The 25,821-nt window shown below is 31.5% G+C and overlaps 1 protein-coding gene across 1 annotated transcript in view; it reads right to left on the minus strand.

The window, feature by feature from the left end:
• LOC111679737 (matrix metalloproteinase-2) overlaps positions 1 to 25,821 on the minus strand; it is a 431,040-nt gene that overhangs the window by 403,738 nt on the left and 1,481 nt on the right. The window lies entirely within an intron of this gene.

A 25,821-nucleotide genomic window follows, 5' to 3' on the forward strand; every position in this document is an offset into this window, starting at 1 on the left:
ATTTGTTGAATATTTAAGTAAGTATTGACTACTGCCTTGTTAGTTTCTGTAGAATCGATTTTGTTTTTGTTGTTGTTGTTTTTATCCGGGTCAACTGATGAGTGTTGGTTTGACAAGAAAAAAAAAAAACGTGCCCCTAATGAATAATAAAATTTATAATACTGACATAATGTTAAATTAAACTAAAAATAGATTTGAAATTTAACTGAATTTTTTATAACAAAAAATTAATAATTACACTCTACACTACTATAGTGGGGAATGTATTAATAGTAGATGTTAATGAATGTAACGCTTTGAAATACTTTCATTTCTAATCTAATCGTCTCAGAAACTTTAATTAAGTAGTATTTGTTATATCTATCGGTCCGTTTGTTCTTACAATCATGTCACAATTTGCAAGATAATTTGTTTATCGGCCCATTTAAGTTATATATAAGGATAGATGAAATGCCTATTTGTCCTCATGATCGGTCTGAGAAGGAAATTCTTCAGAGTTTAACTGTCCACTACATGCTTGACTTTCGTCTGAATTAAATTTTGTATAGCTGTACCGAGAATACTGCGTGTCCTAGAAAGTACCATTTACTAAGCCAAGACTTCTTCATTTTGAAGAATATTCTAATCATAGTCTCTTTTAGGTTAGGACCATTATGGGTTAATCATCGTTTGCCCTGAGGGATGATCTCAGCTATATTTAAAATTCCTTTAAATGTATTACATTTACTCTTCCGTTACCGACTACTCCAGAGTATGATATAAATCTTACCTCTGGGAGAGAATTCTGTTAAAGATTTCTTGAAATGTAATACGGTCTTAGATTCAAAATTATCACCTCATATCGACCTAACTGGCGCCTACCCCTGTAGGCGCCATACTTCTAATTTTATCTGGAACCTAGTAGGATAGAAGGGGGACCATACACCACTTTTTTTAAGCGGCCTCAAATTAAAACCACAAAACATAATCTTAATTTTTTCTTTGTTTTGATACTTAGATATGTTGGCTTTAGTTTTTTTGCTTTCGAACTTTCCTAATTCATATTAATATATATTTTTATTACTTGGTTTTCAAGTTATTCGCATTGACAGATGTGCCCCTATGGCGAATGATTCTACAATACATATTATGATTACGATAATTTTTTTTCTTCAATGTAGAACCCCAGGCCCGCCATTCGTATAGTAGCAAATTCCTACGGATATTTGCTCTAGCGTTCCGCTTGACCATGACTTTCTATCTATTAGGGTTAAGTTACGACCACACACGTTCTATGCTTGTGTATGCCTAGCAATATGTCCAGTCAGGTCATCTAATGAGATCATCTGTTATGAGCCGTAAACCGTAAGCCGTAACTGTAAAAACGTTTCAACGTAAATGTTTTTTTTTATAAAAATTTCATATTTTTTATATACAGGTGTAGGGTATCATATAGTCGGCCACAAAAGACTTATCTTTCCTACTTCTTTTAACTTCAGTAGAGTACTCATCATATTCTAAATTACAGCAATCTATTAAGAATCAACTTCCATCTGGACCCAAATCACCAGATGATATTTCTGCAAACGTAATCTTATTGTGTACGGATGTGTTCAGAGGAATAGATTCCCTGGCAACTACGCTATATCCAAACCTGGTCTAGTCTTAATGACCTACGAAGATTTCTCTCGGCTACAGGTTAGATTTGATACCGGTTAGATTTGATACCGGTGTGATTTGATGATATCTCAGAATGTAAAATAAGCTCTATAACCGAAATTTTTTAGAAATGTTTAAAATAAAATTGTTCCAGTATATATAAGTGGCGCCTTAATATTTAAACAATAAACTTGCCTATAAGTACTTTATTTGTCATAGAATTTACAATGATACATACAATGCACCCTCAACCAAAAAAAAAAAAAAAAACTAAAATCTAAAAAAATTGCAGTTCAAAACTATAAAAATGAAAATTGCACAGCTGGTGTCCCATATTTTTCTTTGATTCATAATGTTTGTTATTCGTTTCTTTCTTTCATTCATTCATTCATTTATAGCGTTTTTTCATTTTTGATTTTTATTAGTTTTTGTCCAAACTACACAGAACAACATAAATAATTTGTTTAGAGTTTTGTGAAAGTACCCTATAACTCTGAAGTTGGCATTAAAAGTTTGTGCTGGTGATTACAGCTTTTGATCGAGTCAAGCTTATGCATTAATAATCATTAAAAATGCAACTCTGATCCCAGATAGAATGTTTTTGTAAAAAACCTGAATGCTTTCCCAGAGGTAAGATTTATATCATGTGGTCACTCGAGAGTAGTTGTCAAAGAAAGGCCGAATGTAATTGCTTTAAACGGCAAGGGAGTTGGTAGTAGTTAGCCAGTTGGACGCAAAACTATTCGACGCAACTAAAGCTGAAGCTAAAGCTATGGGTGAGAGATCTAAATAATGGCTCATGGAATAATGAAACGGTGGGAAGAATCACAAAGATACTATTGGCTGGCCCTAATGAGAATAAGACCAGAAATCTGCTCAAAATGAGCAAGTCTGTAGTTACTATGATAAGTGTACAGGATTACGAGCACATCTATACAAAATTGGACGTGTGAGTTCAGAAGAATGTAGAGCATATGAAGAGGACAGTGAAACTCTGGAGCACTTTCTTTCCCACTTTCAGGCATTCGTCGAAATTAGATCCAAGTATCTAAATTTCTGGACTTTTTATATATATATGACTTCACCACATACTTTATTTTGACGTATATTGATGATTTTTGATGAAAAATGGAAAAAAGTGTTTTCGAAGGATATCGCAGGATATTATCCTTTTTAACATGTAGTGACATCAGTTCTCAAAAAAAACGTAATTTTCTTTGGAATTGACCATTTCCTGTAGGTGTGAACTTTAAATAACGCTCTAAATTAAGAAAAATGTAAAAAATCTTGGGAAAGAATTAAAAGTTATTCTGGGCGCAACATTCCTCACTAACACTGATTGAAAATTTCTTAGGAATTACGTTCAGGAAACTGAACATTGAAATATAGTAATTCAGCAAACACTTTTTTTCATTAAAGTCCAGAAAGTGAGTGGCCATGGTGTATTTCTTTGGATTTAAGGACTTAGGATTATACATCCTCCTATCAAACTAATCATACATAATCAGTGGTATAGTAGATAATAAAAATATCGATACAGTCGTAGACATATGTATGTAAAACTTGTGTATGGAGTCACCTTTTGAAAAGCGATAGTGTAGAGTATTATGCGATCGGCCTAGATGGACAATAGTTTTTTATTGTTTTTTTTTTATTGTATAGAGTACTTTAATAAATCTAAATAAGTGTGTTGTAGAAGTGTTAAATTTAGATTCATGCATTCTTCTGTGGTTGGTATTTCATTCAATTCATTGGTATTTCCCAGTTTCGAGTACTTTAAGTTGTAGTGCATTTGTATAAAACAAAACTGAAACAACAAGGGTCTCTTCTTTTCTCGGTAGTTGTCTTGTTTTTTCCTTCCTTTAGTGTTTCTCTTTTTTTTTTTTGATATTTTTAATATTTAAATAACAGGGAAGAAAAAACAAAAGTACTCTAATGACTGTATCTGTGGTTGAATGCATTATTTCATTCATTCTTCTTTCTCTAGTATCAAATGTATTTCTAAATGCCTGTCTGTCTATCTATCCAAATTCTGTACAATATTTCTCAGTTCTTTTTTCGATTTTTTTTGTTAACAAATCACTTGCTATAAATTTATTTTCGATTTTTATTATTACACAAACAACAAAAATATATTGTTTATTATTATTGTTGTTTATTTATGTATTTATTTGAAAATATGCAAGAAAATGGATTTAAATAGCAGAAAAAAACAACAATAACATCAAATGAAATGAATTCACAAAATTTTCTTTATTTTTTCTTTCTTTTTTTTATTTTTTGCTTTGCACTTGATAAATAAAAGAAAAATTATTATTATTTTCATTTTATTTAAAGCAATAAAACAACAGAAAAAAACATTTCATTTCCTTTTTCTTTCTCTAATACTATTTTACAAGTGGCATTCTGTAAATAAACATGATATAAATAGATCATTTAAATAAAACTTGTTGAAAAGCAAATAGAAATTATATGTGTTTTATGTATGTATGGGTATGTAATAAATACTATCAATTTTTTTTTAAAGAAATAAAACTTTCGACAATTTTAAGCAATTTCTTCTGTTATTGATTTAAAAATAGTATTTGTTTGTGTTTTTGTATTGAATTTGATCAGAAACAACAAATGAATTTACAAGATGAAATTATGTTTAACTAAAAATCATATTCACATTGGCTTGTATCAATTGCGCCTATCAGATGAATTATCTTGCAGTTAAAAGCGAGAAGGAAATTCAAGTAACGGTATGGTTGTAACCAAACTTAGAAGCACCTCATATCCGTAAATAACAGGGCAAAATACCTAGGAGTTATCCTTGATCGAAAAAAGTAAAATGTTAACTATATAGAATCAAACCGAAAATGGGCTCTATTAAGAATGAATTTCGAAGTGATTTACGTAAACATCTGCCGTGTTGACCTATTTCACGGTGTTCGCTTTTAACCACTATGTGAGCTTCTTTGCGACTCCCCACCATCTTATTGTGTATCTAACACGCAGGTGACTAATTACTTATATGGAATTTCCGGTTCAGTTTATGGGCATTTTGCTTAAGTACTCGAGCTATCCAATATCTTGCCATAGTAGACGCGTTGGGGAATGACAGCTGTCAAGCAGAATTTAACCCTTACAAAGTTGAAAGGCCGATAGATGGGGCGAATCCAACATCAGGTAAAAACATCATATTAATGTTATGAGGAATGGCATGTCTCTACAAACATTCTAATCATCGCAGAAAGCAATTTATATATAAGGTATTCCCGGTTCAGTTTAAGTGCACTTTGCTATCCAAGCTCTTTCCATAGTACCTACGTTGGGGAATGACAGCTGTCAAGCTGAATCTAACCCTAACAAAGGAGAAAGTCCGATAAAAAGGGCGGACCTAACATCTGGTAAAAACGTCATCTAAGGCCTAACCCCAGTTCATTTGTGGACCTCTTATAATCGCTTACCACACTACTGAGATAACTTCTGTTTTTTTCGGCAACAGAACCTAGGGAACGTAATCACCACACAGAGATACTGTGATAAAAATCGTCGATAAATTAAAGATTTAGTTATAACAACTCTACATCATCTCAACCAACTCTATCGACACTTTAACCATCACTCCTTCCTTTCGACAACTAGAAAAATACAACTCAGGCTCCCACTCGTCCATCAGATGCAAGTATCCGATAGTACATTACAATCCATCCATACCCAATCTTTGCAATATCAGCGCAATTCTAACATTTTATTAACCCACAGATATGATTTATAACGGCAACTGTCCACAAGCAGTACCAGACTCCCTGTCAAATCATTCCAAGGAAATGGGGTGTCGTAGGCCAGAAGACTTTTTAGAATGAACTAGTTAGTATCGAAAATTAAACTAACAAATATAGAGAGCATGTGGTGAGAGTAGTAAACATATGTATATTTAAAATTATAAGGATCTACATCCAGAAATTAAGGACAACAATTTACCATATTTTTTCAATTTAGCTATTTTTTTGTAATTAAATCTTTTTGCTGAAATATTCAAAACTCGAAAATCAAATACAAATCGAGCTCAAATCAAGCTTATTTGGGATTAATTTATTATCTAAAATCATGTACTAAGTTGAGTTCACTTTAACGCAAAAACGACTTAAATTGGAAGTTTTGTACTTAATCTGTTTGTATTTGAATCAAGTACGACGGGTTGAACTAATTTGGGTACTGATTACTCATTTTTTTTTTTTTTGAGTACTGGTTTTCCTTTACTCTCTTTTCAGATATCTTAACCTTTTCGTTATGAAAGCCTTTATTTTAAGACATTTATATTTGTAATTAATTTACAAACCCTGAGTAATCTTCTACGATTTTCCATATAATAAAAATATATAACATTTACTTATTAAAAAGTAATAACATCACAACTCTGTTTTAAATCGATTTACAAATAATATTCATAATTATCTTTTTATAAGTTATATTTTTTTCTCTAAAAATATTTTTTACTCTAGTCTTTCTATGTATTTAACATAGATATTTCAAAGGATCTAAAAACATGACATTTAATAAAAACCTAAATTGACATGTTTACAATTGAAAGTTTACGACAATTGTGTTGTATACACCAGCATTGTTGTCCCCTTTTTTTATTGTTTTGTGGCATGTTAATGATATGTTTCAACCAACAGCAAAAAATAATAATAAGTATTTACTTATTTTACTAGGAATGTACAAACATTTTATTATTTTATTGTCCGCATAATCGGTGAACAAGGCAATGTAGTTATTTCTAATTGGACCAAAAGTTTTGTCATTATTATAGCAAATGGTATCTGTCGTCATAGCTTGTAATGTCGGAAATTTTGATACAAAAGCATAAATACAAAATTTGGTTTCCTGCAGATACTGTTCACTTAGGAGAGACCCACATATTTCTACCAATAAAATGTTTAAAAGTATGGACTAAACCATTTTAAAATAAAAAAATTGAACACCTCCTTAGTTTTGTATTCGGTCATTTAGAAATATTCAAATATAAAGAGTTTTTTTGTGTGGCTGCTTTTACGACTAAGGAGTGAGACATGACTATAGAATTTGTTTGTTTGTCAGTGAGTCCATACGGTTTGTATTTGTTTATTTGTCTTTTTGTACACATTAAACGGAAATGACAATTTTATGGCTTTTTTTGTCATTCCAAAGGGAAGTTGTAGGTAACGGTTTTATACTCTTTCAGACACAAAAACAAACAAGAAACAACAATGGCAAATAAGGATAAATATTTATTAAATACAAGCTGTAATTAAATATAAAATATAATTTAAATGACATTTTAAAGATGTTGATAATTGCTGCAAATTCAAGTTGTAATAATAAATGATTTAAATTTCTGAATTTTATGTTTAGATAAAAATAAAACTGTCTTATTCATAGGCATTTATAAAAGGCTTATAGAAGTAATTTTGTACGAAAATTTGATTTATAAACCTTTCATAAAAGTTTGTAAATAAAACCCTTGTAGTTTAATCCCCTCATTCATAAATAAATTTTTACTTTATAAACGATTTATCTAATCTGCTGGGACTAGAAACTAATGATGATCAAATGAATCCTTTGACTTTCCTTAATGATAGATCCCATCGTGGTGTATTGCAATTCCAAGGTAAAGAAGTGTTACCAATACATCTAATCTTCTGGGACTAGAAACTGGTAATGAACAAATGTATCCTTGGCCTTTCTTTGGAATGATTTGAGCACCACATACTTAATCTTTTACTACGGGTGGCCAAAAGTACAAAAAAGATTGATACACGGTGAAATATAATTTTCTGGATACAAGCAAGGTTGTGGATTTATAAAATATTTAATCTGAGTTGATAATTCAAAGATTGGGTATGCGTTGCATTCGAGGTGTTGTTGTATTGAATGACGATTGAAAGTGGCAGAGGAGTTGGAAACATAGAGAGATGTTGGCGGAGTTGTTAATATCATGATCTTTCATTGATTGGCGATTTTCCTCATTGTTGAGTATGTTGGAGTTTAATCCAAAACATGCTCAAATTATTACTTATAAATAAATATAGATCTGTTTTTGAACTACCAATAACGCCATCCATGGAATGCACTGCGATGAGTCTTCAGATGATGATAATGAGCATTCTGCATAGCATCAATAGAGTGTTTTCACCTGATGTTGGGTATGCCCCTTTTATCGGCTCTAAACCAGTGATTGCATTTTCACTGTTTGATTAGGCTTTTCTAATAATATTATTATTTCGCAACGGGGTCAGAAAGGAGCATTGGTAAGTCGTCAAAGAAGCCCACGTTAAGCACTATGATATATTTTCAGAATTCATTATTGCTTTCCTACACTTCTCCTTGACCATATCCAGACATTCTTAGGATAAAGTTGAATTTTGTATAACGAGGACTGATATACAGTATTATTGACCTTCTTAATAATATTGCAGACGAACTAGCTAAATCTAGTTTTTATCTACCAAAAAGGAAATTTGACTCATAAATTTGAAATTTTATGCACCAAAAAATATGGGATATTCTTGAAGCTAATGGTCTTCCATAGTCATTTGTTTAATATCAATGCTTACTTTTTGGGCGATTAGAAATCGGGTCATATTTTTTGCATAACAACTCATTAAATTCAGTTTTAGAAACATTTCGTTCATTCGCGAAATAGGTTGTTTCGTTGGAGCAACAAACATATGTATTTAATTGTACAGACTGATGAATCGAGGTGTCAAAGTATCATGGATGGAATAAAACATAATATGTAGCAATTGCTACAAAGTTTTTATATTGCCCTTGTTACTTTCATCGTTACTTTAATGATCTTCGTCCCGAACTTTAAATTTGTGATGATCAAATGTATCCTCGGGAAAAAACACATAATCTGGTACAACGGAAACAGGTAGCCCTCAAGGTAGAGTTTCTCACTTTGTCTTGTCTCGGTTTTAGGAGAGATTCCTTTGGAGGTGGATGTGCTTGAAGATCAAACGCGGGAAGAGAATATTGGCTAAAGGTCTGATGCACGGTCTATAATTTGGGAAAAGTTCGGACATGTTGCCAAGACAACCGATACCTGTAGAGAGACTAAGAGTTGAATAAGAAATGATATGATTGCATTTTTTCGTTCTCTAGGTACGTTCAGGATTTTCTCTGTTCTTTCAAGATTTTCCATACTATGTTATTTGTTAGTAGGGCATTTGTTAGTAGGACATGTTGCCAAGACAACCGATACCTGTAGAGAGACTAAGAGTTGAATAAGAAATGATATGATTGCATTTTTTCGTTCTCTAGGTACGTTCAGGATTTTCTCTGTTCTTTCAAGATTTTCCATACTATGTTATTTGTTAGTAGGGCGAACCGAAATCGCCTATAGTTGCCGTTGCGAATCAACAAAGGCATGGGATAGCCTCTATCGGGCCTGTTGTGCGCTCCTTAACCAATGCCACGGGTGGGAATCGAACCCACCACCTCCGGTCTAGCAGACTAGAATACTAACCACTAACACCGGAGTCCACTGTGAGTAAGTAATGTGTTTTTCTCAATAAGTGAGACGGATTTACAAGAAATGTGCTGGGTTCAATGTAAATATGGATCTATTTTAAACAAGTGATGTCTTGGAATTTACCCCCTTTGCGAGGTATGTTCAGAGTTTTTTATGTTCAAAGTGTATTTACTCATTTTTCACAGTGTGTTCAGAATTTCCAATGTTCATAGTGTCTGCATTGTTTTGTTTTCCTTAATGGATTTATATATAGATATACTGATTATGTCTCTGCACGACGCCCTGGTACTGCAATTAAAATAATCTAACTTCCATTTTGACCTTCTATAGAAAAATAAATTTTGAATATGACAAATTTTAGCTTTCCAATGCCTTCAAAAAGTTTTCTAAACATAAAAGGATATATATCTGTTCTTAGAAAATATAAAGTTTTTACTGGGAAGTTTAAAAACATTATTAAATTTAAAAGGAATGTATATATTTAATTTAATAGTAATTTTTTAAAGTCATTTAGGCTTTAATAAAATCTTTTCTTATTAAGTATAACTGTTAAATTAATGTCTACATATAAAAATCATATTAAAAAGTGATAAACTTTAACTTAAAAGGCAAAACAAAAAACACTCAAGTTAATATGGAAATATCTTTTAACAGTAGCAACTCTATTAACACAGCTTTCCAAATTAAGAAAAACTCGACTTATTAGTATAAAAAAATGAATACAATCTTAATTTGAGCTTTGGCTCTAAAACTGTGATAAGTTGTTTTAAATTTCTTCAAACGTGTTTTCTGAAATGTCCAAAAGTTACAGATCACATTTCTATAAAATAACAGAACTATAACCTAGCTATATCGTCATCATTAAGGAAATTACCGAGAACTGGTGTATACAACTGTTGAAATGTCAAAATATTTAATATTTTTAACACAATAATTCAAATTCTACTGTAAATGTATAAGTCATACTCACTTGATAATTGTTTTAAAACTTGTAAATGTAAAAATATATATACGTATGTAAGTATGTATGTGCATATTGTTTTCCAACAGATATTGCGTTTAGCATTGTATCTTTAACTTTACAAGGTTAATAAACTTTGGCAGTTACTGATATCTAGACTTTAAACGTTTAAAGTGCATTTAAGTAAATTCCCTCCATTTATATAAAGTTTTGTTTGCATACGATTTTACTTTTGCCAATACCAATGCAACTTATATATGTATGTTTCTTTTCCACCCACACATTTTAGATGTGATGCAGTGAGCATAAATTATCCTAAAATGCATTTTATAATGTGATACGGACACAAATGGTATTTTTTGTAAAAAACCATATACTTATGTTTGTTTATTAAGAGGCAAATAAATTATTAATTTAAAACAATTAAAATTTTCTTAATCAACGAATAAACGTCATTAATTAATTAATATGATTTATAAGTAAATTTTGTACACAAAACAAAAAAAAAACGCTTACACAGCTTCTACTAATTGCATGTGAAATAAAACGAATGTCTGCTGTTTTTTTACAGTGAAAAACTTACTATATGCCCTGACATGTGAATATATGAATGAATTGATTTTAATTAAATTGAAGTTGTTTTTATATTGCATTTTATATTGTTGTTTTACAAAACGCAAATTTGTTTAGAATGCAAATTATTGTAGGCGCTTAAATTAACATTAGAAAGTCAATAAACTGCTGTGACAAGCTGTTTATTTAATATTTAAATTTATTATTTAATATAAAATGTTTTCAACAAAACACACATGTAAAAGTACTAATTTATTATTACTTATTTACTGTATAGCAGGTTTTTACAAATAAATGTTAACAGTCGACTATAATTAACTAATGACAGTTGGTTTTCTGACATTGTGGTGATACGTTATTTGATACTGAAAATAGGTCAATGGCCTGCCTACATGATATATATAAAGACGTTACTGATTCATGATAATTTTTTTTTATCAACAATCAGAGGATGACCTATACTAATCACCTATATGATGATGACCTATACTAGTGAAACTATGAAAATAAGAGAGAGTAGAAAGGTTGATGGAAATGGTGTTTGTGGAGATTTGATTTAAAACTATTAAGATTGCTGTTGATAGGAAAGACTTTAGCTGAAAGTTTATTTCTCCTAAGGATAGAGGCAGAGAATCTGCTTAATCGATCTTCCCTTATCTTGGTTTTATTGCAATCTGGGAGAAAAGGGATGTTACCAATTAATTTAGTCTGAGTTTTCTTGGAATGATTTGATATGGTGACAAACCAAAGAACCGAAATATACTCCATGACGATATTCCCTCATTTCGGTGTTATTGCAATCTGGGAGAAAAGAGATGTTACCAAATGTCAGAGTTTTCTTGAAATGATTTGATATGTTGACGGACCAGAGAACCACATTATCTGGTACCACTAAACCAGTAACTCGGTGTGCTGAATTCAAGTGATACAATTGAATAATCCTTTCATATCTGGGTATGTTTGGAGTTACTCTGTTCATATCAGATTATCCACAGTGTGTTCTCTGTGAGTAAGAACAAGTTATCGGTTTATATTTTTGACTTGTATTACGATCCACCGATTTCATCTCTATATGCTGCTGTCAAAAGATGCCATGGTGAGTCGTCTTATAAGCTCGGCATGTGATTGTCAAAGGACTAACGCAAATTTACGCCAAACCGACAAATATTCTCGTAAAGCATTTCAACTTCTTTGACCCATATAATTGGTATATATTCTGACATGACCCGATGGATTAAAGTTCTAAAATCTAGACACTTATGTGTTTAGACCATCGGTTATAGCACTGTACTTAAAAAAATATCCTCTAAATGTCAAATATATCGACTTTAATTCTTCCAGGTGATAACTTAGTTCGAAGGTTTTGATTTAGGTCCATGATTTCATTTATCACATATACAAAAGTACAAAACTAACTGAAGTTTGTGTTTTATTCGTTACAAGATACGAGAAGCGATACATGCGATTCGAAACTGCAGATTTTGACACTGAAGGTAAAGATTGTACATGTAAACCAAAAACTTTGAAGATTAGGTATTTTAAGCCCTAATAACCAGGAAACCCGTAACGATTGCAACGGTTTAGCGTAATAGCTGATTTAATAGAAGTGGTTCGTATATTTTTTGTCACCCTCCTTTTTCTTCAGACCTTGCTCCTTCTAACTGTTTTCATTAATACAGAATGCTCTATCTCGGAAATTGGCTAGGTCTCAAAAGCTGAGCAGTAGGTCATAGCTGAACAAAAACTAAAATAACTTAAGTAATTATTTTAAAGATCATGCTAAACACTTTTCTAGATTCATTCTTTTATAGAGTCAAATTACACAATATTAGCTGCTGTATAATATAAACAATCCCCTTATCAGTGATACATCAATCTAAGAGTCTTGTGGTCGACCTTGACCACCATGATGATGAATATATAAATACACATACGCATGATTATTTGTAAGTTGAATTTATATTAAAAGTTTTATTTTATTACTTATTAAAAGCGTATTTATTATTAGAGCAAAAACATATATTTTACAATTTATTTTTTTATAGATTTTATACAATCTTTTTTTAATAATTTCCGACAAAAAGGGATTTTTGCTTTTTGATAAGATTTGTGATTAAAATAATTGAATTTTAATGGAAATTAATTGTCATGTATATTATTTTCAAATTGATAATTTAATATTAATTAATAAAAAAAACTATCCACTCTAGTGTTGAAATAATATTTATTCCCCAGACTACAAAACATAAAAATATTATGAGATTACATACATACATGTGTACATAGATATACATATGTATATGTATATAGCAATTATATGAATAGGTATGTAAATAATAAACAATTTAATTGGATTGAATTGAATCAACTTAGTTAATTTTATATTTTTATAATTAGTAGTTAATTTGCTTATAATTTATTTAAACAATCACAAAGATTTTTTATAATTTGTTGATAAAAATGGCAACTAAACTTCAGTTGCGTTGTCAGCTTCAACAAAGGAGAATAATTTCAGTCTATTAATTATTTAGATCAACCAAAAACTCATTGGATAAATATTTCAATTTAATAAAACATTCGCTATTTATAATATTTTCAAGCTATTGTTTAAAAAGCATCTAGTATCCACATAATTTTGGCAACCGGCAACACAACTGACAAAGTGGCGACCGAGATACATAATCGAACCATAAGTTTAAATTAAAATTTAGTAATTTCCCAGCAAAAATTCTTCAAATTTTTGTAATGAGTAAAATAGATAAAGCAGTTATTTAATACATTACATGGTAATGAATGGTCGTTATCAATAACATTATTTTTTTATATGATTTGTACTCAATAATCTAGAGAATCAGTTCAATTAACTAAAGCATCTAACATTTGTGTCTTGAATCATAGTTGATATCAGTATTTATTTTAAAAAACATCAATTTATACTTTTATGTAATGGAGCACTTAGTAAGACTTATAAATACAAAAAATAACTGTAGAGTCAGGTTCCAGCCCGTGATAGTTGGTTAAACATATTTGTAACCAGTCGAACAAAAATAATTAGTTGTTCAACTCGAAAGTAAGTACTTCCACATTGCTTCAATATTACTTGCCTGCTTACCGGGTAAGTAAAGTTTTTGCTGGGATGGAACGATTATAGATTTTTCGGGATCGATTATAGATTATGGAGAATAAAATTTCTCGATTCAATAAGATTTGATAACTGTGTAAGCATTCGTTTGGCCATCTAGATTTATTGAGTACAACTGTTTAAGTAATACCGCTCGATAAAATTAATTCATCGCCTCTCGATGGCTAAGTTTTTCTAAATAAAAGCTTTTAATCGCTTTAGATTACATTAAGTCAAGATGAATGCAATGACCTAAATATAATCTATAGCCAAATTCTTCAGAAATGCAATCTGTTAATTGAATTCTCTACGCTGTGCCAGCTGGATCCGCCAATAGAGATCTCTAAATTTTGACATTTTACGGCGGCCCCTAGAGTATGTTAGCTTGGAAACCCGCCCTCAACTTGTTTTTATTGAAATCTCAGACTACCACTGACTATATCCTATCTGATGCCAAGAATGATCTATAGGGTATTTTGTTGGTGTTTATCTTGTATCAGTTATTGGAGAAGTCAATGGTGTTTACGGGTTAGTACAATACAATATGATCCCACATTGGAGTGTCTGTGGTACTACATGTTGGGAATGAGTTGATCTCACAAGAATAGGAAACAGAATATTTCAGTGGTGGGAGGAACTCAAATTAACAAAATTACCATTAACAGCTAAAGCTTACAAGACCGGTGCTCACATTATGTACTCCGTGAATCTGCTTATAGAACTATCATCTTTGATTAAACTTTATGACACGATATATGGAAGAAACTGATGTGAAATATAGATTTAAACTCAGCCCTGCTCAATCTTCCGAAAAAAAAATTGTTTTTGGTCTCTGGGCTAAACACAAATGAACATCTTCTAGTTTGTATTGAATGATATGGATACTAACGACATGTTGTTTTAACAGTTACGTTATTCTGCACCAAATAAATTCATAGTTTTTTCACCAATATCATGTGATTTTGCTTCGATAGACTGATTTCTTTATTTAAAATTTTATACTAAAAAGCATCCCCTAAAAACAATTAATCCATGACATCGGTCAAGACCAGTCTGATGTGATTTGATTTATGGAAAATTTGGAAATTTCGGTTGCAGTTCAGGCCTAGGATATTTTCATGATGTTATACACCATATACATATTAGTATTAAAAGGGTTTGCATGATATATCACTCTAAGTTTAGTTTATTTAAATTTATGATAAGCGGTCTTATTGAATGACCCTTTAGATGTTTCCTTATCATGTTTCTTTAAACATAAAGTATAAAATAATCTAATTTAATCTAATATTCTTTTAAATATCAAATAATCATACCAAATTTAAGATATATTTATATAAACATAAAAGCATAAATTATTTTTCTCTCTGTTTTTCACAACCACTTAAGAACAACCACCAGAAGAAATAAAACTCTTCTAGAAATATATTAAGCATAATGCAAATGTTGTCTTTAATTGTCAGAAAATGTTTCCATTGTCGAAAACTTTATACCGGGTCGGTCTGAAAAACAATTAAGCGCCGTTCACTGGCAACACATTGTCATTCCTATTGAATGTGACTGAAATTTTAAATAAACAAAATCGCGTTTTCTCTCTCTCTCTCTCACTCTTCATCATATTTCTTCTTAGAACAAGTCAATAAATTCATTTATAATCCCTTCTTTTCTTTCAACTTGCAACATAATGAAAATTTATCAAACAGAACAGAAGAAAATAAGGAACAAAGTCATAGTCTGCGTATCACTTGGCTGCATTTGAAATCGAACAAAGTACAAATACATACATATATACATCTTTCTCGTATTTAAAAAAATTTTTATGATACAGTTACTTATTTTTATTATTATGTAGTTTTATATCCATATTTTGTATTTGTTTTTGTTCTTTTCAATTCATTTCAAGATTCAACAAGAAAACCTAATAAAGACCGGGAAAGACAGAAAAATTAAGTGAAAACTAAAGAAAGAATCAAAACAGAAAAAAAATTACTTATATGTATGTATGTAAAAAATAAATAACGAAAAAGGAAAGAACATAAGCAGCTCTTCAAAAACAATAAAACACAATTACCAGGCATTGTTTAGTTCAGTTTGTGCCTCATAAGTAGCAACTAACGCATGCCAATCAACGAGTAAATCTAAACAAAAAGGGAATCAAGACGACATTGTGAAATGAAAAACATAATTAGTAGGCAATGAGGAAGCAATGAGTACACTTCAAACTCATCACTTTAAAAGGCTAATTGTTCTAATCAGATTTACGGCATTTAAATCTTGTTTTCCAATGAGGACTAATAATCGAAATTGTCTCTCGTCTCTCTTAGCTTATTCTGTTTAAATAACCCCTCAAGGAAATTAACGATTATTTGTCACCAAGATCTTTGGATCTTTGTTATTCTGAAATTAATCGGTATTATCAAATTTAAAATATTTATTCCATTTTGTTTTCTGTTTTAACCCTTTCACGCACAAAACTAAACCGCTTGACTTTTTATGGATAGAACTGGATAGGAAACCACACGCATTATTTTGAAGTATATCGATCATGTTTGACATAAAATGAAGAAAGTATTTTCGAAAGATAACACTAATATTATACTTTTTAGCATTTAGTGACATCAAATTGTAAAAAATAACGTAATTTTCTTTGGAAATAACCATTTACTGTAGCTATGGAATAAAAATAACGCTCTAAAATTAAAAGAAATCTTTGGACATCGGAGTCCCGTATACGTGAAAGAGTTAAGGAATGATATTTTTTCTCGACTTTGCTAGTCCTCCAAACACTTACATTATTGATGACGGGCATATAGATATTGGAAACTGAACCTATTTATATCTTCCATCACCTCTGCGAATGCCCTGCTCTGGCCGTAAAGAGAAACCGTTTCCTTGGCAATCACTTCATATCTAACCTTGGTGAGATATCTGAGTTTAGGCTTAATGATATCCTCAGATCTAATACTTAAAATGCAACATCTGAGTGAAGTAGTCCGGTAAAAACGGAGTCACAGTTCGCGCGTTATGAACTACCACGTAAACCAAGTAAGTTGTAAGTCAAAGGAGCAGTGCACTGTGCAGTGTAGCTTAGTGTTATTAGTCAAAATCAGAATGTTTACTGGAATCACCAACACAATTTGAAAGTAACGTCTGTGGAGACTAACAACTGGTGATGTCACTTCACTCCTCAGCTTGTCCTTGGTATGATTTGACATGGGGTCTTACCAGATAACCACATAATCAGTTGGTTAAGGTTTCTTCGGGATCCACGTAGTGGATGTGGTTTAAGCCCAAATTCGCGAAAAGAGTAAGTGGCGGTTAAATTACTGATGTAAGGTAAAGTCAATATTTCGGGATAAGTTCAGTGCTGTTGGCGAATAACCCACAATGGAATGATTGTGGGACTAAGCGTTGGAAATGAGTTGATATCAATTGTAAAGATACAGTATATCTAAATGAGTGTGTCGTATGTTCTTCTCTTATGAATGTGTCGGATATATGAGACATGTGCTGGGTTGAAATATAATGGATGAAAGGTATCATACACAAGTATTACCATTAAATTTTCCTTCCTTATCCAGGTATATTCAGAGTAAACTCTGTTTCTATCAGAATTAGCACAGTGTATCCTTGTGAGTAAGAACAAAGTCTCGGCTTATTTGACGGATTCGTACTTCGTCTACCGGGTACGTATCTATGTGCTGTTGCCGACTAAGAGACCATCCCATCTGCGTGGTTGTAAACGGAAGTGATGTTTTACATATCAGAAGTATTTGAGCAAAGTGCTTGTACGTGGACCGGACCATCCATGTACAAAATTGCGAACGAAACAAGGGGAATGTGGTGAGTTGTTTATTAAACTAACCTAGTGGTTGTAAAAGTACCACCGTGAGATAGGGCTACGCGCTAGGTACTCACGTAAAGCACTTCGACTTCAATGTAAAATGTTAAACCCAAGTGATTTCAATGAATTTTTCTTCCTTTTCGGGATACGTTCAGAGTTTACTCTGCTCGTAGCATATCTACCACCGAGTTTTCTCTGTGAGTCAGAACAAGTCCTTGTCTTCTTAATGTATTCGTGTTTCTGTCTACCGATTGCTGAATCAGCAAAGACCTACATATCTGCTTGGTTAAAATCGGTGCATGTAAGAAGTCCAAAGGGGCTGTGGAGGATCGTCTGATAAAGTAAAGTAGTAAGGCCACTACATAAAGCAATTCGATTTCTTGTGAGCTGTTTTATCTGGCATGATTCTTTTTTAGAAGGAACTTTTTTGATGGCACAGTATCATGTGTCTGGGTGAGCTTAATTTTACTATTCGAGCTGATTTAAATATTTCTCCCCGGCCATCATTAAGAGAGATTTATCACGCTTATGGCTTATGGTCTTATGGTTTTATATATCAATATCCTAAAGATAATTTCCAGCGTAATGTTGGCAAAATTGCTCAAATCCTGTTGAAATATAAGTCAAAATGTGCCCTTTTTTCCAGTGTAGGGTATAAAAGGCAATAACAAGAACAAAAAGAAAAAACAACCAAATACAAATAAATAAAATCATCATCATGCTAAATCTAAATGAGCGTATACAAAATGTTGATTATTTCTTATGTGCACATTTAGTTAAACACAAACGCACTTTGCCAAGCCATATCAAAACAACTGCATATTGTGTATGGGATGCATTTATCTACACAAACATACATACATGTATGTAAGTATATGTATGTATGTACGCCTTTGTAAGTATATTTATACTTGTATGTTCATTTGTTTTGATATGTGTGCAATCAGACATACAAATTGCATGTGTAGACAGCATGTAGTAAATGCTAGTAGTCACAGGGAACCAACAAATCGTATATGTGACTATAGTCAAAATACCGATAACATCATTATCGTAAATATTGTAAAAATAAACATACGAATGCTCTTTGTAGCATACTTATTGTATATTAGGAGGGCAATGTTTGAATTCTGTAAAAATAACAGAAAATCATATAATAAGTATAAATTTCGTTCCCGAAAATACCCGGAAACAATCGAATTAAGTAACATTTTGTTGCAACAAACTATTTTTTGGATCGACCCTAATGTATTTTCATACATGCAGGAAAACATACAGTATGTTGAAATAGGCTTTATTTATACATACGAGAGTAGTTTAATCAATCTTTTGTGTCTGCTGACACATCCAACTTGACCTTCTTTAACTTTGTCATAAATTTTTTACCATAAGATTAAGTTTCTTTCTGCAATAGTTATAAAAAAATTTAAAACTATAATCACATTTAGAACAAAATACTATTTAATAACACCTAAATAACTTCTCGCTTAGCCCTCGTACAATTGTTTGCAAACAGTCGAATTTAACGAGAGTAACGAGCCATATATCCATAGAAAAGTACGACTATGAATGCTTTGATGAATTGGAATTGTATGTCGTAACATACCATCGCAGCGATTAGGGATTTAGGGTCAGCCATATAAGTTGACAATGTCTCCTTACCTACTCACATGTGGTGCATATGTGGGCTATTATCACATGAATGGTTGTTAATATTGAGCTAAAAGAATGTATTTTAAATGAGTATACAAAAGAGCTGAGTAATTGCAACAATAATTGGCAAAATATATTTCTTAACATATAGAATTTGCATTGATTTTTAATTATATACTCCACACAACTTAACAAAATTCATTGGAAATTATCCAGCTTTATATATGTATGATTTACACGTTTTAAATGGGGTTTTCCCATCATATATATAGTGTGGTGTTTTTCAAAAGATATTTCTTGAATTCTGCTAAGAAATCTAAGCAGAAGGCCATGTAGTAGCGGATATAGTATGTGTACTATTTGGCCCTAAAATTATCTCCGAAGAAAATAATCAGAATCTTTCCAGATCATGAAAAATCATTGAACCGAAATATCTTTGTTTTCGATGTTATAGAGATGAATATGATCTCGAAGTACTTTATTTCACACTTTCATTAAGAAAAACATCCGACACATTTATTTCGCGATACGGGTGGGTTTATTACCCCCGATTCATGCTATATTACAATTCTATTATTATCATCTTATAGCCAACATTAAGCCTCAGAGTCAGTCCCATTTAGTCTGTTAACAACATTTTTGTCTTCTCGCAACAACAAGACAATGTTCAAAACTCCCAGAAAGGTTTCGTTTTCAGTTCAAACTGCAAGTCAAATGATGGAAGTTTATAGTCCTGAAAAACTACAGGTATCTAGAGCACTTCCATACCTCGGAATTCCAAATTTATTAAAGTTACCCAAGATAACATGAGGGAATGTAGAAAGATACATAAGTCAAAGTGCTTTATGTGAATACGATGGTTCTTTTTCAACCACATATTGAGCTTTATAGACGACTTACCACCTTTTGTGCTTCTTAGCCAACTTATTTTCATCTCTTATATCTTTCCTCGGGAGTAGGTAGAAAGCAAAGAAACTTCTGACCAATCTGCAGTAAACACACGATCATACCACATAAAACCTAATCGATCGTTTTAGGTTCAAAACATAGATTTTATATACATATAACTTGGAAAATTTTGAAACATTGTTTGTGTCACACAAACTTCCATATTATATCCTTAAAACTCAAATAACACGAGCCAAAATTTTTGCATTTCCGTTATGAGTCATATACATACATATAATTAATTATATCATGTTTAAAAACAATATATTCAAACCCTTTTCAACAGACACACTAATTATTTATTAATTTATTAAAAATAAAGAAATCTCCTTTATAAATTTCATTTTAATATTCTCCCACACCAATTGATCATGATTCACACATGCAAAAATTATAGCCAAAAAAAACTGGACACAAACAAAATTTAAAGGTCACTAACGACAACAACACACACTCACAATTAGCACTCACTCAATTTGTTCTTTATGAAAAGGACACACAAAAGAGACAAACAAAATGTTAAAATAATAACAACTAAATAACAAAACAAATTGAGAATGAGTAAAAATGTCTATAAAACACAATGCAAAAAAAACATACAATCACACAAACGCACACACACACAATATAATGTTATAGAAATGAAAACTAAAGGAAAAACCTGCATAAAAATAAAATGAAATGAGCAAAACTAAACACTACCGGCAAAATGCGACAGACCGGCGCCAAATACTTTAATAGCAGAGAGTTTCCTTTTATTTTTTCCTTTTACTCTCTTATCCCCATTTTTGTGTTGTTGTAAGTAGCTGTAAAGGCATGTAGTAGTTCAATAAACCCACAAAAAAACAAACAACAACAAAAGCAATAGGAGCAACAACACATAATAATATACAAAGGAAACACTAGCTGACGCAAAGAATATAGAAATGAATGAGTAAGTAAGTGACTGACTGACAGAAAGGTTGGCTGGCTGGCTGACTTGCTGGTTGATAAACCTAACGAAATGAAAATTATAAGGGTGTGAGAGTATTTATTTGACATGTGTTAAAGGAGTGTAGCAGTGTTGTCAAATTGAAGATTTTTCTTATAAAAATAATTACAAATTACATAAATTTATGTTAAAAGTAGCCTAAAATGATGGTTCAAAAATCAGGAGATGTCAATCTAAGGGACAACTACTATTATTTCTAATACATCCCGTTGAACAGTAATGTTTAAAAAAGTTTACTCCGAAGTTGTATTAACACTTTAGCGATTTAGGTCTATTATATAACCGATTATTTAATATTATATAACCTGGTCATAGTATTTGAAAAATAAAATAGTAGTGAATATTTTTGGAAATTTTCATTCCCTATCTGGATAGATGAACTGAAAAATCTAAAAAAAGGACAAAACTAACTAAAGCTTACTTCAAATTACTACTTTATGTGTTTATGTCTTAAATATATTAGAATCGAAAATGGATTCATCCAAAGGCTGGGATATTGGTTACCATACGAAAGACTTTAAAAGTCGAATTCTCATGTCCTAAAACTCAACTGCGTTGGAAAATGGACCCATTAAGCTGATGCATAAGATATCGTGTGTGAAAACCGGGATACGCTTATAACAGTATAACCAATATATGTTTGATTCTTACCTTACAATGCCCAATACTTTGAGTAAAAGTATATTGTAAAAATTTCCTCGTCTAAACGGCGAGCTTGTATAATGCAGAATACTTAGATGTTATTCTCGACAGGAAGTTGTCTCGGGATTTAAATATTTCCTTTAGATCTTCAAAAGCTATTAAGGCGTTATATATCTGTAGTAACGCTATAGGCCTGTTTGGGGTATCGACCCAGGAAATATACATTAGCTATATGATCTGTTATTAAGTCGATAATGATGTATGGTGTTATTGTCGGGGGCATGCACTTCACAAATCATCGAACAGAAACACTCTCACGAAAGTTATAAGACAATCGGCTCTTCTCATAACAGGTGTTCTTTGGACAATGCCCAGTAAAGCGTTGTTCGCTATGCTAAACTGGCTTCATGTGGATCTCCTTGCTAAACTACTGACAATGAGTACTGCAGCCAGATTAAGTATATCGAACAGATGGATCTATGGATCCAGAGGCCATGGAAAGATTGTACATAACATTTGTTTTTATTCAGCTCAAGACAGGTGGTGTCGAGAACATACTTGCTTGATTGCTAAAATGCTATATGGATTCTCATAAAATTTCCTTCATATTAGGGGTAAGCAGAACTCATCTGAGCACTCCATTATCAGTTTTTACTTGTCATTCCAAGTTCCTAAACCATGCAAGGCGCATTGGTCTTCCATACAATGATTTCTGTAGGAGTTGTCAAAACGAGGAAGAAGAGAAAGCAATTATTCATCTTTTGTGTAATTTTCCGGCCCTTGAATCGATACGTTATCAGGCAATAGGGTCGACATTCTCTTCTGATCTATCAACTGTTCAACCTAAACGTATTTTTATAATTTAAAAATGTCTGTGTAATTAAACACACACTATGTTTTTTACTTCTATATAGGATTTCGATATCATATCTATCTATTTCATTGCTGTCTTTATCGCTTTTTTTCCCAGACATTACAAAGGGACCTAATTGGACCCAATTAAAGCTGTGCTCGTTGTTGTGTACAGTCTGTATAACCTAATATATTTTTATCATTCCATATAAAAAAGACTGTTTAAAGATCGTCTCATAACTACTTACTTATATTTTTCATATAAAGAAACTTATCGAAAAATTTAGTATTCATGGGTTAGGTTATATGGAAAACCCGCTATTTAGTAAAAACAGTCAATGTTCATTTGGCGTATTGTAAAACCTTTAAAATCATAGGTCTTTATATAGAACACATTCTTCAAGTATTTCACTGATATAAAGATATCCCAAGACTCTTCAACTTTTGATCTTCCTATTCAATTTAAAATGCGTCATACAGTGCTAGCTCAAGAATAATAATAAGTCAAGAATTTTCATAAATAAACATCATAATAGCAAAGTACTTACATACCTGCTTTTACAAAATCGTACACATTTCCGAATTACAAACATATTTTGTATATAAATAAACAATGTCTGTATACATTTCTGACATTAAACATTGAATTTTTGACAGTGATAAACATTATCCGGTGAGTGCGAAAATGGAAAATTAAATTTTAGCAGCTGTCAATTTGCTACAAAATTTGGGTAAAACTCTACTTGTCACTATAAATTTGCATCCGTTTCGAAAGATATATTATTGTTTTAGAAACGTACGCTTAAAGTAGTTGAAAACCAATTTCCTGTTTTTTTTTAATAAACTATAAACACAAAGTACTAATTTATGAATCATTCGTTAAGTATAAAGTTCAAAAATAAATATTAACCACAAAAAAATACCTTTAATAGGTTACGTAGAACAAAAAGTTAGCTTTTAAAATTAATTTTGTAATTAAGTATACAAAGTTATTAAAACTATTAAACAAGTAAGACTGTATAGTCCGACATAGCCCACTATTTGATATCCTACACTAGAATGACAAACAGACAGACATAGCAAAATTAAATTAATTTTTTGAATTTGTTAATAAGTCGTTGCAACAGAAATCGTACTTTGTTAGGTCTTAGATTAATATATCACACAGACTGTTGAAACGACCTTTAATACTGCTTTATAACGGTGAAACTTCCCAGCAAAAAATATTATTGATTTAAAATCAATAAATATAACTACTAAATCCCTAACTGGTTCCTCAATTGCATATTTAAATTATTGCCCTACAAAAAAGATTTTAGAAGCTGTATATTCAGCAATTATTTAAAATTTTTAAACCATGTTCTGTGTCGAAAAGTAATATCAATTCAGTGAAATCAGTACAAATTCAACATTGTGAAATATGTACATTTTGGATTCCTTAAGCAAAGCATCTACAGAACGAATCCCATACAAAAATCATGCAATCTTTCATAACAAGTGTAAGCAGTAGCAACTGCTTTCTGCCTTGCAATTCTGCTTCTAAGGAGGCACCATTATTTGCTGGACCATATTACTGGATATAGAAATCTAAATCCTTTCGACCAAGAGTTTCAGACTTGCCCACACAAAATACGTGCTATTACACTGACCCCTTTCTTTGCTAATTTCGAGGCTTTTTGATGTAATATCATCTACTGTTGCAGTTTTCCAAATGTCCACCTCTGCTAGGACCATATTTGTTCTAATATATTTTATAATATTCTGCTATTTCCCTGATTTCTGCGTCAAAACTGGTGTTGTGATTATACTTCTGTTTCTGAATTTTCAATATAAAACCTTAGTCTCGTTAACAACGCATTCCTTCGAGTATTTGCTCTAACGTTCCGCTTGACCATGATCTTTTATAAGAGATCAGTTTCTCGAATTTCCCTACACAACCTGTACCTGGTATGCGATCGGATTATTCGAAGTTTATGCATAGCCAACCTATCTACCCAGTATAGTATCATAGTATGTTTTAAATTTTTATACCCTTCACCTTCGTGAGAAGGGTATATATAAGTTTGTCATTCCGTTTGTGATTTCTATAATATAATTTTCCGACCCTATAAAGTATATATATTCTGGATCCTTATAGATAGCGGAGTCGATTTAGCCATGTCCGTCTGTCTGTCTGTTGAAATCAGTTTTTAGAGGTCCCCTGATATCGGCGAGATCAGATTCTTCAATAATTTAGTTAGACATGCTTTCGAGAAGATCGCTATTTAAAATCAGCAAAATCGGTCTATAAATAATGGAGATATGAGCAAAAATCCGAGACAACCTCTGAAAATTTCATCAAAAAAGCCACAATTTTTATGCTTTGTTAAAAAAGCAACAACAACACTGTGAATTGGATAAAGATGTACATGTGCGTGTGGAGATGTATTTGGTTTTATTCAGCTGTGTATTTTTTATGTTTGGATGCTGTTGGCGTCATTGAGTTGTGTATTTTGTTTTTGTAAATTCTGTTCGTATATTTGGAAGTCGGTTGGTTTTAATGCGTTGTTTATTTTGTTTTTGTTTTTCTGTGTTTTTCGTTATGTGTGTTTAGATGTCTGTTTTTAAGATGCCTTGTGAATTTTGTTTTTTATTTCGTTTAGCGTTGTTGTTGTTCATTTTGTTTTTCTTTTGGTGTAATAATAATGTAGACGGAAAAAAATTAAAATTTATAAAACTAATATGTTTAAAATACACTATGGTGAAGGGTATATAAGATTCGACACAGACGAATATAGCACTCTTACTTGTTTTATTATTAATTTGTTTTTGTTTCAAAAAAATGAATTACAAAAAATTGTATGACATACAACGCTACAACCATACAACATCGATTGTGAATTAACCAGTTGTGTTTAAATCGATTTTACTAAAAAAATCTTAAGCACAAAATTTAAAAAGGGGGCCTACACGATCTTTTATCTATGATCTTTGTTTTATGTCTATAAACTTATTACAAGTTCTATTTTAAATACCTATACTTATGTTGTTCTTAAAACTCTCCCTCACAACTACATTAAACAAATAATAGCGATTTAATATACACAACATTAAC

Source organism: Lucilia cuprina, chromosome 6 (assembly GCF_022045245.1).
Source record: "Lucilia cuprina isolate Lc7/37 chromosome 6, ASM2204524v1, whole genome shotgun sequence".
NCBI classification, from domain to species: domain Eukaryota; kingdom Metazoa; phylum Arthropoda; class Insecta; order Diptera; family Calliphoridae; genus Lucilia; species Lucilia cuprina.